This window comes from Mesoplodon densirostris, chromosome 4 (genome assembly GCF_025265405.1).
Source record: "Mesoplodon densirostris isolate mMesDen1 chromosome 4, mMesDen1 primary haplotype, whole genome shotgun sequence".
NCBI lineage: Eukaryota > Metazoa > Chordata > Mammalia > Artiodactyla > Ziphiidae > Mesoplodon > Mesoplodon densirostris.
This window is the reverse complement of record NC_082664.1, coordinates 50,018,559-50,035,702: the sequence shown is the minus strand read 5'-3', so window position 1 is coordinate 50,035,702 and position 17,144 is coordinate 50,018,559. Positions and strand designations below refer to the sequence as shown.

Sequence of the window (17,144 nt, the reverse complement as noted above, 5' to 3'; positions counted from 1 at the left end):
GTCTGGCTGCTTTCACTTAGCACTGAGATTCATTTGATATTGTTGAGAATATCAATGATTCATTCCTTTTTATTGCTGAATAATATTATATTATATGGATGTGCTACGGTTTGTCCATTCTCCAATTGATTGGCATTTGGATTGTTTCCAGTTTTTGGCCATTGTGAATAAAGTGCTATAAACATTCATTTACAGGTTTTTATTTGAATATAGGTTTCCATTTTACTTGGGTAAATATCTAGAAGTGAAATTGCTAGGTTGTATTGCAAGTATATGTTTAACTTTAAAAGGAACTGCCAAACTGTTTTCCACAGTGGCTGTGCATCTTAAATATCTATGTATGAGAGTTGCTCTCCATCCTTGCCAGCTCTTGGTATAGCAGTTTTGTTTGGTTTTGCCATTCTGATAGGCGGGTAGTGATATCTCTTCATGGTTTTAATTTGTATTTCCCTAAGGATTAATGCTGTTGAGCCAAGCAGATTGCTACTATAATCACTTTTCTCTTGCTATTTTCAAAAAATCTACACTAGCTATTTCACAAGCCTCCAACTCTGCTCCATTCCCCATCTAGTCACCTAATTCTCCAAGAACATAGAACAGGTGGTAAAGAATGAAGTCTACAACTTTCCTCCCTTATACTTCCAAACTTTAAAAACAATTTTCTTTTGGTCCCCAAATCTTTTTCAGAGAGGGCAACATCTCTCCTTCCCAAGCCCTGTGCCCTTCCCAGCTCCCATCTCTAGGGATCTCAATATTAACTTCTCTTTTTCTTCCTGTCAGTCTCTCTGCTCTCTGCCAGCTCCTTTACTATGGCCCACTCCCTCTGTGATAGGCCATTTTGGTCTTTGTATCGGTGATTCTCAGACTTTTGCATACACCAGAATCACCTGGAGAACTTGTTGAAACATTACTGGGCCCCACCACCCAGGTCTGGGGTGGGGCTGAGAATATGCATCTTTAACAAGTTGACAGGTGATGTTGATGCTGCTGGTCAGGGACTACACTCAGGGAAAGGCTGCTTTAGATTAAGTAAGGAGGTAAGAGTTTCAAGACACCAAGAGAGAAATCAAAGGGTTTCCTTACTATGCCTTTTAACTCTACCCAAGAGAAAGCTATCTTAAGCCCTCTGTTAGCAAGGTGAGACTATTTTGACTGTCTGGAAAGAAGGGATAGGCACAGATGACTCTGCTGCAACACAAACTCCAAGAGTGATACCAAGTGGGGAGGGCTTCTGACACCTGTTTCCTTCCATGGCCACATCCAATCATCACTCCATCAACTCATTTGAGGCTGGCTCAATGGTCAGCTTCTCTCTAAAGTACCTTAAATCAGGAAAAATGAGCACATCTCATGGGCATTTCCCAAGCATTTGGGTTTCTCATCTCATTAAAATATGTGTAATTTGTCTTCCAGGAAAGATGCACACAGATCTGTGTGTGACTTACTTTAAAAAAAAAAAGAGAGAGAAATCAATGGTTACATTTTGTTCATCTCATTTGTTTTAAAAAACAAAGGAGGAAGACAGCCAGAGGGGCCTAGTGTGCCACAGCTAGCCGGGACGGAGTCTGGAAAAAAGCCTGGACCAGCTGAAGAAGTAAGAGACCATTATTTTGGGGTGCCTGAGGAGAGGGGATTCCTTCCCTGTGTGCCCACAGAAGGCAGAGCACCACTTAAGCGAGCTCCAGAGACAGGCGCAAGCCACGGCTATCAGCTCCGACCCCAGAGATGGGCATGAAACGCTAATGCTGCTGCCGCTGCCACCAAGAAGTCTGTGTGCAAGCACAGGTCACTACCCACACCCCTGCCCCCAGGAGCCTGTGCAGCCCGCCACCACCAGGGTCCTGTGATCCAGGACAACTTCTCTGGGAGAACACGATGCCCTCAGGCTGTTGCAACATCATGTCGGCCTCTGCCGCCGCAGGCTCCCCCCACATTTCAATTATGACTACCATACCCCTCCCTCCCCACTGGCCTGAGTGAGCAAGAGCGCCCTAATTAGCCGCTGCTTTAACCTCGTCCTGTCTGGGTGGGGAACAGACACCTGAGGGCAACCTACACACAGAGGCAGGGCCAAAACCAAAGCTGAACTCCAGGAGCTGTGTGAACAAAGAAGAGAAAGGGAAATTTCTCCATGCAGCCTCAGGAGTTGTGGATTAAATCAATGTCATGTACCCTGCATCTGTGGAATACCTGAATAGACAATAAATCGTCCCAAAATTGAGGTAGTATACTTTGGGAGCAGCTGTAGACTTGGGGTCTGCGGTCTGTGACTGAGTTGTTTCTGATTTTAAAGTTTAGCTTAGTTTAGTTTATAGCACTTGCTATCATTGGTGGATTTCTTTATTTTAATAATTTTTTTTAAGTTTTAAAAAATTTTTACTTTTTATTTTCTTTCTTTTTTCTCCCTTTTCTTCTGAGCCGTGTGGCTGACAGGGTCTTGGTGCTCCAGGCTGCTGTCAGGCCTGAGCCTCCAAGTTGGGAGAGCCAAATTCAGGAAACTGGACCACCAGAGACCTCCCGGCCCCATGCAATATCAATCAGTGAGAGCTCTCCCAGAGATCTCCATCTCAACACTAAGACTGAGCTCCAACCAATGGCCAGCAAGCCAAAGTGCTGGAAGGCCCATGCCAAATAACTAGCATGCCAAATAATAAACAACCCCACCCATTAGCAGAGAGGCTGCCTAAAATCATACTAAGCTCACAGAAACCCCAAAACACACCACCAGATGCGGTCCTGCCCACCAGAAAGACAAGATCCAGCCTCATCCACCAGAACACAGGCACTAGTCCCCTCCACCAGGAAGCCTACACAACCCACTGAGCCAACCTCACCCACTGGGGGAAGACACCAAAATCAATGGGAATTACGAACCTGCAGCCTGTGAAAAGGAGACCCCAAACACAGTAAGTTAAGCAAAATGAGAAGACAGAGAAATATGCAACAGATGAAGGAGCAAAGTAAAAACCCGTCAGACCTAACAAATGAAGAGGAAATAGGCAGTCTACCTGAAAAAGAATTCAGGGTAATGATAGTTAAGATGATCTAAAACCTTGGAAATAGAATGGAGAAAATACAAGAAACAAGGACCTAGAAGTACTAAAGAGCAAACAAACAATAATGAACAACACAATAAATGAAATTAAAAATTCTCTAGAAGGAATCAACAGCAGAATAACTGTGGCAGAAGAACGGATAAGTGACCCGGAAGATAAAATAGTGGAAATAAATACCGCAGAGCAGAATAAAGAAAAAGAAAGAAAAGAATTGAGGACAGTCTCAGAGACCACTGGCACAACATTAAATGCACCAAGGGGTCCCAGAAGAAGAAGAGCAAAGGAAAGGGACTGAGAAAATATTTGAAGAGATTATAGTTGAAAACTCCCCTAATATGGGAAAGGAAATAGTCAATCAAGTCCAGGAAGTGCAGAGAGTCCCATACAGGATAAATCCAAGGAGAAATATGCCAAGATACATATTTATCAAACTATCAAAAATTAATACAAAGAAAAAATATTGAAAGCAGCAAGGGAAATGCAACAAATCACATACAAGGGAATCCCCATAAGGTTAACAGCAGATCTTTCAGTAGAAACTCTGCAAGCCAGAAGGGAGTGACAGGACATATTTAAAATGATGAAAGGGAAAAACCTACAACCAAGATTACTCTACCCAGCAAGGATCTCATTCAGATTCGACAGAGAAATTAAAAACACCACCAAACCAGCTTTACAACAAATGCTAAAGGAACTTCTCTAGGCAGAAAACACAAGAGAAGGAAAAGACCTACAAAACAAACCCAAAACAATTAAGAAAATGGTAATAGGAACATATATATAGATAATTACCTTAAATGTAAATGGATTAAATGCTCCAATCAAAAGACATAGACTGGCTGAATGGATACAAAAACAAGACCCATATATATGCTGTCTACAAGAGACCTACTTTACACCTAGGGACACATACAGACTGAAAGTGAGGGGATGGAAAAAGATATTCCATGCAAATGGAAATCAAAAGAAAGCTGGAGTAGCAATACTCATATCAGATAAAATAGACCTTAAAAAAGGAATGTTCCAAGAGAAAAGGAAAGACACTACATAATGATCAAGGGATCAATCCAAGAAGAAGATATAACAATTGTAAATATTTATGCACCCAACATAGGAGCGCCTCAATACATAAGGCAAGTGCTAACAGCCATAAAAGGGGAAATCGACAGTAACACAATCATACTAGGGGACTTTTACACCCCACTTTCACCAATGGACAGACCATCCAAAATGAAAATAAATAAGGAAACACAAGCTTTAAATGACATATTACACAAGATGGGCTTAATTCATATTTATAGACATTCCATCCAAAAACAACAGAATACACTTTCTTCTCAAGTGCTCTTGGAACATCCTCCAGGATAGATCATATCTTGAGTCACAAATCAAGCCTTGGTAAATTTAAGAAAATTGAAATCAAAGCAAGTATCTTTTCTGACCACAATGCTGTGAGACTAGATATCAATTAGAGGAAAAAAAAACTGTAAAAAATACAAACACTTGGAGGCTAAACAATATGCTACTAAATAACCAAGAGATCACTGAAGAAATCAAAGAGGAAATCAAAAAATACCTAGACACAAATGACAATGAATACACTATGACCCAAAACCTATGGGATGCAGCAGAAGCAGTTCTAAGAGGGAAGTTTATAGCAATACAATCCTACCTCAAGAAACATCTCAAATAAACAACCTAACCTTACACCTAAAGCAATTAGAGAAAGAAGAACAAAAAAACCCCAAAGTTAACCGAAGGAAAGAAATCATAAAAATCAGATCAGAAATAAATGAAAAAGAAATGAAGGAAACAACAGCAAAGATCAATGAAACTAAAAGCTGGTTCTTTGAGAAGATAAACGAAATTGATAAACCATTAGCCAGACTCATCAAGAAAAAGAGGGAAAGACTCAAATCAATACAATTAGAAATGAAAAAGGAGAAGTAACATCTGACCCTGCAGAAATACAAAGAATCATGGGAGATTAGTACAAGCAACTCTATGCCAATAAAATGGAAAACCTGGAAGAAATGGACAAATTCTTAGGAAAGCACAACCTTCCAAGACAGAACCAGGAAGAAATAGAAAATATAAATAGACCAATCACAAACACTGAAATTGAGACTGTGATTAAAAATCTTCCAACAAACAAAAGCCCAGGACCAGATGGCTTCACAGCCAAATTCTATCAAACATTTAGAGAAGAGCTAACACCTATCCTTCTCAAACTCTTCCAAAATATAGCAGAGGGAGGAACACTCCCAAACTCATTCTATAAGACCACAATCACCCTGATACCAAAACCAGACAAAGATGTCACAAAGAAAGAAAACAACAGGCCAATATCTCTAATGAACATACACGCAAAAGTCCTCAACAAAATACTAGCAAACAGAATGCAACAGCATATTAAAAGGATCATACACCATGATCATGTGGAGATTAACCCAGGAATGCAAGGATTCTTCAATAAACGCAAATCAATCAATCAATGTGATACACCATATCAACAAACGGAAGGAGAAAAATCATATGATCATCTGCAATAGATGCAGAAAAAGCTTTTGACAAAATTCAACACCGATTTATGATAAAAACCCTCAGAAAGTAGGCATAGAGGGAAGTTACCTCAACATAATAAAGGCTATATATGACAACCCCACAGATAACATCGTTTTCTTTTCTTTTCTTTTTTTTTTTTTTTTTTTTTTTTTTTTTGCAGTACACGGGTCTCTCACTGCCGTGGCCTCTCCCGTTGCGGAGCACAGGCTCCAGACGCACAGCCTCAGTGGCCATGGCTCACGGGCCCAGCCTTTCCACGGCATGTGGGATTTTCCCGAACCGGGGCACGAACCTGTGTCCCCTGCATCGGCAGGCAGACTCTCAACCACTGCGCCACCAGGGAAGCCCCAACGTCGTTTTCAATGGTGAAAAACTGAAACCATTTCCTCTAAGGTCAGGAACAAGACAAGGTTGTCCACTCTCACCACTATTATTCAACATAGTTTTGGAAGTTTTAGCCACTGCAATCAGAGACAAAAAAGAAATAAAATGAATCCACATCGAAAAAGAAGAAGTAAAACTGTCATTGTTTGCAGATGACAAGATACTATACATAGAGAATCCTGTGCTACCAGATGCTACCAGAAAAGTACTAGAGCTAATCAATGAATTTCGTAAACTAGCAGGATGCAAAGTTAATGCACATTAATCTCTTTCATTCCTATACACTAATGACGAAAAATGTGAAAGAGAAATTAAGGAAACACTCCCATTTACCACTGCAACAAAAAGAATAAAATACCTAGGAATAAACCTACCTATGGTGATGAAAGACTTCTAGGCAGAAATGTATGACACTAATGAAAGAAATTAAATGCCATACAAACAGATGGAGAGATATACCATGTTCTTGGATTGGAAGAATCAACATTGTGAAAATGACTATACTACACAAAGCAATCTACAGACTCAATGCAATCCCTATCAAACTACCAATGGCATTTTTCACAGAACTAGAACAAAGAATTTCACAATTTGTATGGAAACACAAAAGACCCCGAATAGCCAAAGCAATCTTGAGAAAGAAAAATGAAGCTGGAGGAATCAGACTCCCTGACTTCAGACTATACTACAGCTACAGTAAGCAAGACAGCATGGTACTAGCACAAAAACAGAAATATAGATCAACGGAACAGGATAGAAAGCCCAGAGATAAACCCACGCACATATGGTCACCTTATCTTTGATAAAGGAGGCAAGAATATACAATGGAGAAAAGACAGCCTCTTCAATAATTGGTGCTGGGAAAACTGGACAGCTACATGTAAAGGAATGAAATTAGAACACTCCCTAACACCATACATAAAAATAAACTCAAAATGGATTAAAGACCTAAATGTAAGGCCAGACACTATAAAACTCTTAGAGGGGGGCTTCTCTGATGGCGCAGTGGTTGAGAATCTGCCTGCCAATGCGGAGGATACGGGTTCGAGCCCTGGTCTGGGAAGATCCCACATGCCGCAGAGCAACTGGGCCCGTGAGCCACAACTACTGAGCCTGCGCGTCTGGAGCCTGTACTCTGCAACAAGAGAGGCCGCGACAGTGAGAGGCCCGCGCACCGCGATGAAGAGTGGCCCCCACTTGCCACAGCTAGAGAAAGCCCTTGCACAGAAAGGAAGACCCAACACAGCCAAAAATAAATAAATAATTAAATTTATTAAAAAAAACAAAAAAACAAAAAAACTCTTAGAGGAAAACATAGGCAGAACACTCTATGACATAAATCACTGCAAGATCCTTTTTGACCACCTCCTAGAGAAATGGAAATAAAAACAAAAATAAACAAATGGGACCTAATGAAACTTAAAAGCTCTACACAGCAAAGGAAACCATAAACAAGACAAAAAGGCAACCCTCAGAATGGGAGAAAATAGTTGCAAATGAAGCAACTGACAAAGGATTTATCTCCAAAATATACAAGCAGCTCATGAACTCAATATCAAAAAAACAAACAAGCCAATCCAAAAATGGGCAGAAGACCTAAATAGATATTTCTCCAAAGAAGATATACAGATTGCCAACAAACACATGAAAGCATGCTCAACATCACCAATTATTAGAGAAATGCAAATCGAAACTGCAATGAGTATCACCTCACACCGGTCAGAATGGCCATCATCAAAAAATCTATAGACCATAAATGCTGGAGAGGGTATGGAGAAAAGGGAACCCTCTTGAACTGTTGGTTGGAATGTAAATTGGTACAGCCACTATGGAGAACAGTACGGAGGTGCCTTAAAAAACTAAAAATAGAACTACCATATGACCCAGCAATCCCACTACTGGGCATCATATACCCTGATAAAGCCATAATTCAAAAAAGAGACATGTACCACAATGTTCATTGCAGCACTATTTACAGCAGCCAGGACATGGAAGCAACCTAAGTGTCCATCGACAGATGAGTGGATACAGAAGATTGGCACATATATAGAATGGAATATTACTCAGCCATAAAAAGAAACAAAATTGAGTTATTTGTAGTGAGGTGGATGGACCTAATCTGTCATACAGAGTGAAGTAAGTCAGGAAGAGAAAAACAAATACTGTATGCTAACACATATATATATGGAATCTAAAAAAAATGGTTCTGATGAAAATAGGGGCAAGACAGGAATAAAGATGCAGATGTAGAGAATGGACTTGAGGACACAGGGAGGGGGAAGGGTAAGCTGGGACGAAGTGAGAGAGTAGCATTGACATATATACACTACCAAATGTGAAATAGATAGCTAGAGGGAAGCAGCTGCATAACACAGGGAAATCAGCTCTGTACTTTGTGACCACATAGAGGGGTGGGATAGGGAGGGTGGGAGGGGAGGGATATGGGGATATATGTATACATATAGCTGATTCACTTTGCTATATAGCAGAAACTGTATAACAGTTGTAAAGCAACATTAGAATACTCCCTAACATTGTAAAGCAATTATACTCCAATAAAGATGTTCAAAAACATTTTAATAAATAAATAAAATAAATCAAAAAAGAAAGGAGAAAATAATTCTTTTCACTGTGAATATTAAGGAAGCTTCCAATCTATAAAGAGATATTTAGGCAAGGGTCTCCCTAAATAAATGTGCACAGAATTTTAAAGGTATTTTTTTCCAATATTAAGCAGAAAATGATATAACCACTTTATACCTAGATTGCTATCTTTACTGACAAGTTTCTTTGAATTTTATTTTTTTATTTACTAACATTTTTATCTTGCAAATGCCATAGATATTTTTTCTAGAAGAAAAATATTTTCCATTACTTCCATAATTAATTTAGATATGGTGAGTCCCTCTCCTGGAAATAATGTTTTTTTTTCCGTGAGAAAGAACACTGGCTATATCCGCAAAGGACCACCAACTGAGAAGATACTGAGAGGTTTCTGAAATTTGAGATCAGGGCAGATTTTAATCATTCGCTTTGCTACTTTGGGAACTTGTTAGTGAATTTCTCCAAAGAAGATATAGAGATTGCCATCTCATCATTGACATCAGTATATATAATTACATTTAAAAATCTTTATTTAGCCAAAGGTAAAATCCTAATCATCATCACCCAGAGAAAAGCATAACAGACCAAGTTACAGACTAATCAATCTTGAGTTACTGGGAACGCATGCCTTACTGAGGTTGCTCTGAAGTTGATCACATTGGGAGGGGAGAACAGAGTGTCCCAAGAAGGCTACTTGGTATCATGACCTAGGCAGGGTTGGTGCAAGGAAGACCCAGCCATCAAATCTGGTTGAAAGCCAACCTGGCAGTGCTGAGAATATTAGTGTACAAGACCAGTAATTATAGATCAAGATGTTGTAGAGAAGGATGGGGAAAATACGATTAAGTAAGGCATTTGGTATTAATCAAGGCTAAAACATAGAGCATCTTTGAATCAGAGGACAGTGGAGAGTTCCCTAATTAGACAGCTCATTGAATCAGGAGGCTCCTCTTCCATATTCCCCAAAGGTGGCTTTCTAATCTGAAGACCACAAAACCAATAGAGCACAAGGAATAAGCAAAAAGTTCTCCTCATGTCCTTTGAGCTTTTTTTAAAATTTATTTTGTAGATACATGAGTAACAAACATCCAGTATCCTGAGTGTGGCTGAGGAAAATCACCCCACTGCGCAGATTGGTGCCCCATCAAAACATCTGTCTCTAACCCTTGCTGGGCCCTCAATACTACATGACCAGCCTTCTTATAGCCTCTTCCCTCTCTCTGCTACTCTCCTTGAAACCTTTCTTTAACCTCATTGGTCTTCTAACACCCTCACGTTACTCAGAGCAGATGAACTCAGCTTCCACTGTATACCATCCAATGGGGTGCATCCCAGATTCCTGAGCCCCAACAATCAAGTTTACACAATTGTATCTGGTTTCACCACCCCATCAGCATGGAGGAAGCATTTGCCTTTACGAGCCTGGCTTTTTCACCTCTGCTCTGATTTCCATTCCCTCCCGTCTCCTCAGGAGCCTTCCTTTAGACATCAGCACCTTGCTTTTGTGTCTTTAACGTGTCTTTTCTGCTGGTGTTTCTGTCAGCATTAAATATGTGCTTTGACCTTCTCATATTTAAAAAAAAAAACAAATTTGACCTACATTCCACTCTACTTAGCATCATCTCTTTCCCTCCATATCAAGCCTCTTTATTTATGCCTGTTTTCACTTCCTCAAGTCTCATTTACTCTTCAATCTCCTGTGATCTGGACCGAGTCATTCCCTCCTGCCCCCAGCCACTACCACCAAAGCTGCTCTAGCAAAGCAGTTTACTGAGACTCTTCTTGTTGAATCCAATAGTCTTGTTGTTTGTAGCCTTTTTCTTATTTGACCTCCCTGCAGCATTTGTCGTTGTTAAATAATACCTCCTTTTTAAAACTCCATCCTTTTTAAAACTCCAGGGCCTTGCATGATTCAACTTCCTCCTGATTTCTTTCCTATCTTTATTGTGCTTATTAAATACATGGGTCCTGATTCAAAACAACTGTGAAAAAAATTACAACATTCATGAGACAACTGAAAATCTGAACACTACTTTTTTATATATACAAAATACACATACTATGTATTTATATATATGTAGAAAAAATTCCAAAGGCTATGTATCAAAATATGGACAATGATTATCTCTAGGTACATCACATTATCGACATTCTATATATTCTTTATGCTGATGTATTTTCTATAATAAACATATTTCATTCATATTGCATTTGAAATAAGAAAATGTTAAAAATCATCTTTTTTTGTGAGGGAGATTGGGGAGGGCTCTAAGAATAAAAAATAAAAATCAGTCAAAATGTCCTCACAAATCTTCCAAAGCCTAAGCCACAAAATATCTATATTCCACATACTCAAGTTTTAACAAATCTTGCAAACAACCTTTATGCCCTCAAACATAAAAGTCCCCATTTTAGGCAAAGGCAAGCTATAGGCTTTTCATTCAGGCCAAGCCCCACCAAGTCATTTCTGATGGAGCTTCTGATTCACAGGACTGCCATACGGAGAAGATTTCCTATAGGTTGACACCAACTCTAGCACAGTCATATGCTTTTCACATACTCATTCACAACATCAGCTGAATACCTATGGTGAGCAAAGCATTACAGAGGGTGTGTCACAAGTTATAGATTAATTAACACCACACACAACTGCCTCAAGTAGCATACAACCTCGTGGGGAAACGGCACGGACACGAGGCAGAACAAGGAGCATAACAGAGAGGAGAGCGTATGGAGAGAGCTGATAATATTTTACACTGGTATACAAATATTTTCAAACAAATCAACAAATACTGGGAAATGTATAGGTAAAAGATGAAGTGCTCTTTTTCACTTTTCATTCATGTTTGGACTCTGAAAGTAGTTATCTCTACAACTCATTTGCCACTAACTCGTATGCCAGGTTCTCCTATATTAGTATGTAACTTTTCATATAGGAATATTTTGTCTTTATTTGGGGGCAGACATTTTTGTGCCCCCCACTTTCCCAATGTATCAGACACAGAACAGGCACTATAAATATTTCCAAAATGAACAAACTGAGCCGGCTCCTACAGCCCCTCGCAGTAGCCTACCACACAATATCGGATAAAAGGTATCACGCAGATACGGCACACAGAAGCGCGGCCCAGGTTCTGCCTAACGTAGAATATTTTTCCCTTTTAATTCCACAGTCATGAGAAGCTAGGCAAGGCAGAAACAGAGAAAAGCTCAAAGAAGAAAAATTAAGTATTTATAAGCAAAATCTCTTCATATTAAGAAAGTCTTAGTTTTATTTAGCATTTTATCTGAGGCGCTGAGAGTAAAGGAAGAAAATGAAGATCAATCCCACATTCAATTTTAAGGAGTCCTGCAAAAATGAAAGCACACACACTGTAACAATCTTGAAAGTATGAAATGCCTTATGTTTACAATACACAAAAAATACTATAGGGACTTCCTATCAAAAGGAGATAGTCTGAGTATCTGCAAAGTCCTTCCAATCTGAAGATTCCAACACATGTTGTTCTGCTGTTTTTCCCAATTCCAACGTAGAACTCTGGACAAAACAAACAATACAAAAAGCTTTTCTAGGCCAAGGACGCTCTGAGGGAGTGTGATATCGGCCCTGAGAAACAAGTCAACTGGCCTAGTGTTGGGACCAACATAAAATGCTACCTAAAAAGCTGAAAGCCTCAGCATTTACATCTCAGACTAGATCAAAGAGATGATTCTCTTTAAACTACAATTTCATGATTATATAGAAAATCACTGTTCTTCAGACAATAAATTCATACTATACTACTAAGTATTTTAAGGTGATTTTTACCTCTTTGTAAAGAAAGGGTCAAAATAATAATTAGGACTTTTTAAAATGAAAAACAACGTTCACTCAAAGTTAATAAAATGAAACCGTGACCCAACTGTATGTACCCTCAAAATAATTAATTCTACCCAGGCTGCCAAGATAAACAAATGAATTAAAAAATTAGAAGCTTATATACAAGAAGATATTTTTACAACTATAGACATCAAAAAAAGAAAAAGATCTTTAGACATGTAGTATTTCCCTAGAAGAGCATTTCCCTAGAAGAGCATTTACTATAGTTATTACATAGCAAGCAAAGGAAGAATTGCAGGAAAAAACAACCTAAAAATTGGTATTAAATTTGTTTAATATCTTTAATAATTCTATTATTTGTAAATCCTTCCATAAAAGGGCATTACAGTTCTTCAGTTTATTGCAAACATATCTTTAAAAAAATGTCAGCCCTACTGTTGAGGCTATAATACAAATTTTTAAATTATTGGCACTATACTAAAAAGCACAATTGAGAACATCTTATTTAAATAAAATGAGGATGATACTTCACTGGGGAATATAGCCAACAGATTTTTTTCTCTCTCCATATCTACATCCGATGGTGGTATTTTATAGGCAAATTTTAAGCAAATGCAAGTTTTTAAAAAATAATGAAAGCCATGTTTTGCTCAGGAATACTATTATACACAGATCATATAGATTGTTTTATAGCAGATACTAGTCTGCCAAATTTCAGATGGCAAAATGCTAAGCAGTGAGTTTGGTACCGTCCAGCTAGTTGTTACTTGTCATCCTGGAGAATCTGTCAATGGGTAATGTTGAGACCATCTTGTCACCACCATTTCTCTTCTCAGAGGTGACTCCACTATGATAGAACATTCATATCCTTAAGATGCAAGGCCTAGCAAAAAGCCTCCCACAAATCCACTGGATATCACAATGTTCTGTTTAACAAATTCTGTTGCTTCTTCTATTATATTGTTGATTTCAGGTGCTGCCTTATTTGCTCATTTCTTAATCTGTCTTTTTGCTTTGTTTACATCTTTTTCAACTCTCTTCCAGCCAATTGGCACATAGACACTGTGACTGGCAATCTGAAGGAGAAGAAAGCCACCACCTACTGCAGTTGCTGCAAGTTTTCCAACTTTCTGGAACAAAAATCCCGCACACCAGCCACTCACTCCACCCATTACAATCTGGGTGGCTACTGAGTATTTTTCTACCATAGGTCCGGAACTGTGGCCAAACACTGGATTCCACCAGTGGTGTCTTCTTGCATATTCAGTTAAATCCAACACTTCGTAAGAGTCATATCACTTTCATATTCTTGGGGAGGGGCGTTCTGGGTCTCCATGATCTACTTTTTTTTTAAATAATGCAAGCTGCTCAAACCCAAGATAATGACCTTTAATATGAGAGTACAAGATTTCCAGTTATAGAACAAGGGTGGGGATAAGGGGCCTGAGACAACACCTAGACCAACTCCCTTCCATCAGATCCATTTTATAGATTAGGAAATGGAGGCACCAGGAAGTTAACTGAATTACCCAAGAACATATAAATAGTATTTGCCTCTTACCTTTTATGAACAATTACTCTTTATGTGATTATATTAAGGAATTATTAACTCATTAAAGTATGAAAATGGTATTGTGGCTATAGTAAAAAATCTTATTTATTGGAGATAAATACTGAAATATTTGTGGATGAAATGATATGATGGCTAATATATGCTTCAAAATAAGATAGAAGTGAGGTGAATGAATGAATAGGTATAGATGAAACAAGATTGACCATGAGCTGCTAATTACTGAAGTTGAGTGATATGTGTCTACGATTTCATCTTACTCCTCCATCTTCTTTTATATGTGTTTGAAATTTTCAATCATTAAACAATTTTTAAAATAAAAAACTCTATAGTGGATTTTGGTTTTGACTATGATAGACTAAATGGTACCTGTGGTAAACAAGCATAAAACTAGAAAAATATATGAAACAATCATTTCAAATGTTGGACAAGAGGCAGTGCAGGATTGTGATCCCTGATGGAAGGGAAACAAATGATGTAAGTTGCACATCACCCTTGTTTTCTGACCGGAGTTAATTTTCACTACCATGATGCAAGGATGGGGAACCCAAACAGAGCTGGTAGTCTCACTGAGCTGAGGAAACATAGTTTAAAGTTCAAAGGTGTTGAGATGAATGGAATTTTCTCAGAAAGGAGGGAGCTTCACAAAGATACTCTAGAAATCTGCATGAAGTTCCCCTTATAACTTCTACTGAATTCTTAGCTGATCTTGCACAGTCCGAGACTCCTGAAGGCCAAGCAGGAAACCATCACAGGGGTCCTTCAGCTTACACAGGGCTGGGATACATGGAGTGCCAACCAGTCGAGAGGAGAGACCCCTGGTATTCAGTTGATAGCCAGAAAAGGCCACACCTTAGTACAATGGATATTCTAGCTCTAAACTAAAGACTAGATCTGCCCTAACCAAGTTAAAAACAAGATTCGAAAGTACTGTGTCAATTCACAAGTAAATTAACTGCCATCAGAACAAAACTCAACACCATCTAAGAGAAGACAATAAAATCTAGGCACTTAACAATATACTATACACAATCCAGCATAAAATTTAAAATTATCAGGTAGAAAAAGATCTCTCTGTACTTTTCATTCAATTTTTCTGTAAGCTGTTCTAAAAAAAAACATTTGATATTGGGATACCATCAATATCAAGTGATATAGCATATGTGTAATTGGGTTTATAGGATAGAGTGAGAAAGAACTCTATCCTATTAACTATCAACACTATCCTAATAGCTCTATTATTTGGAGGAATAATGCCGATTTTTTTCTTCAAATTTGTTGGAAAATAACAGCGCACAGCTCTAAGAAATACAACAAACAACAAGAAAGATAATCACAAAGAAAATAACACCAAGACTCATTGTAATTACATTGTTGAAAACTAATGATAAGAGAAAATATTTAAAACAGCCCAAGACGCATTACATACAGGGATCTATGATAAGAATTATGACTGACTTGTCATCAAAACCAATGCAAATCAGGAGACAATGGAATGACATTTTAAAATATTACTAGAGGGGGAGGAAAAGGGGACCCATCAACATTTATTAACCTGTAATTGCATATCCAGCAAATATGTCCTTTAAAAAATGAAGGTGAAATAAAGACAGTTTCTTACCAGGAAACCTGCACTGAAAGAAGTGTTGAAGGAAGTTTAGGATGAAGGAAAATGGCATCAGGAAGGAAACTTGGATTTATACAAAGGAATAAAGAATACATGAAATGGTAATATATAAAATAGAAAAATCTATTTTTGAGTCTGAAAACATAACACATATCTGAAAAACCTAAATGTAGATATTTTAGGCTGTCAGTATGTCAATGGCCACCGTGGCTTTCTAATTTTGTGCTTTAAAAAAAATTACAGCATTGTCCTTCTGCCAAGTGAGATTACAGTGAGAAGACTGTGGTCTATGAGGGAGCAGGTTCTCACTAGACACTGAATTGACCATCACTTTGATCTTGTATGTCCAGCCTGCAGAACTGTAAGAAATAAATTTCTGTTGTTTATAATAAAAAAAAATTTACAGCTTTCATTAGATTGTGTATGAAAAAAACTGGTCATGAAATATTAACACATGGCATTTAACTAGTGCAGTATCTGTTATACCATGCTTCTCTTTTTCTGATTCCTTTGGATAACTTATTAGAATATTATATTAAAATGAGGGCTTCCCTGGTGGCACAGTGGTTGAGAGTCTGCCTGCTGATGCAGGGGACACGCGTTCGTGCCCTGGTCTGGGAAGATCCCACATGCCACAGAGCGGCTGGGCCTGTGAGCCATGGCCCAAAGCCTGTGCTCCTCAACGGGAGAGGCCACAGCACTGAGAGGCCCGCATAGCGCAAAAAAAAAAAAAAAAAAAAAAAAAAAAAAAGAATATTATATTAAAATGAAGCAGAAGTATAATAGGTTTATGTTAGCATTTAAATAATATTTTGATAATAATTTCTTCTCTTTTTATAATCTATTGATTTACCTACTATATCATTCTTCCCCACCCCCAGCCAACCTGCTGAGTTCACTTTTCCTCATATGTACTTTCAAACTGATAATTAAAAAGAGGGTATAAAAACAGTGTCAAAAAAAAATATAGAAGGTTCTCACTTCGGCAGCACATATATGAAAACTGGAATGATACAGAGAAGATTAGCATGGCCCCTGCCCAAGGATGACATGAAAATTCGTGAGGCATTCCGTATTTTTCAAAGAAGACATACAGATGGCCAAAAAGCACATGAAAAAATGCTCAACATCACTAATTATTAGAGAAATGCAAATCAAAACTATAATGAGGTATCACCTCACACCAGTCAGAATGGCCATCACCAAAAAATCTACAAACAATATATGCTGGAGAGGGTGTGGAGAAAAGGGAACCCTCTTGCACTGTTGGTTGGAATGTAAATTGGTACAGCCACTAGGGAGAACAGTATGGAGGTGCCTTAAAAAACTAAAAATAGAACTACCATATGACCCAGCAATTCCACTACTGGGCATATACCCAGAGAAAACCATAATTCAAAAAGATACATGCACCCCAATGTTAAGTGCGGCACTATTTACAATGGCCAGTACATGGAAGCAACCTAAATGTCTATCACAGAGGAATGGGTAAAGAAGATGTGGTACACATATACAATG

The 17,144-nt window shown here is 38.4% G+C and overlaps 1 non-coding gene and 1 pseudogene across 1 annotated transcript; one reads left to right on the top strand and one right to left on the bottom strand.

Annotated features, from left to right (window-relative positions):
* Positions 1-13,298: 13,298 nt before the first annotated feature.
* On the bottom strand, positions 13,299-13,765 carry LOC132489179 (FUN14 domain-containing protein 1-like; annotated as a pseudogene).
* Positions 13,766-16,599: 2,834 nt separating this feature from the next.
* LOC132490107 (U6 spliceosomal RNA) lies at positions 16,600-16,706 on the top strand. The gene has a single exon (XR_009532468.1). It is a non-coding gene; the product is annotated as a U6 spliceosomal RNA (small nuclear RNA).
* The last annotated feature ends 438 nt before the right edge of the window (positions 16,707-17,144 follow it).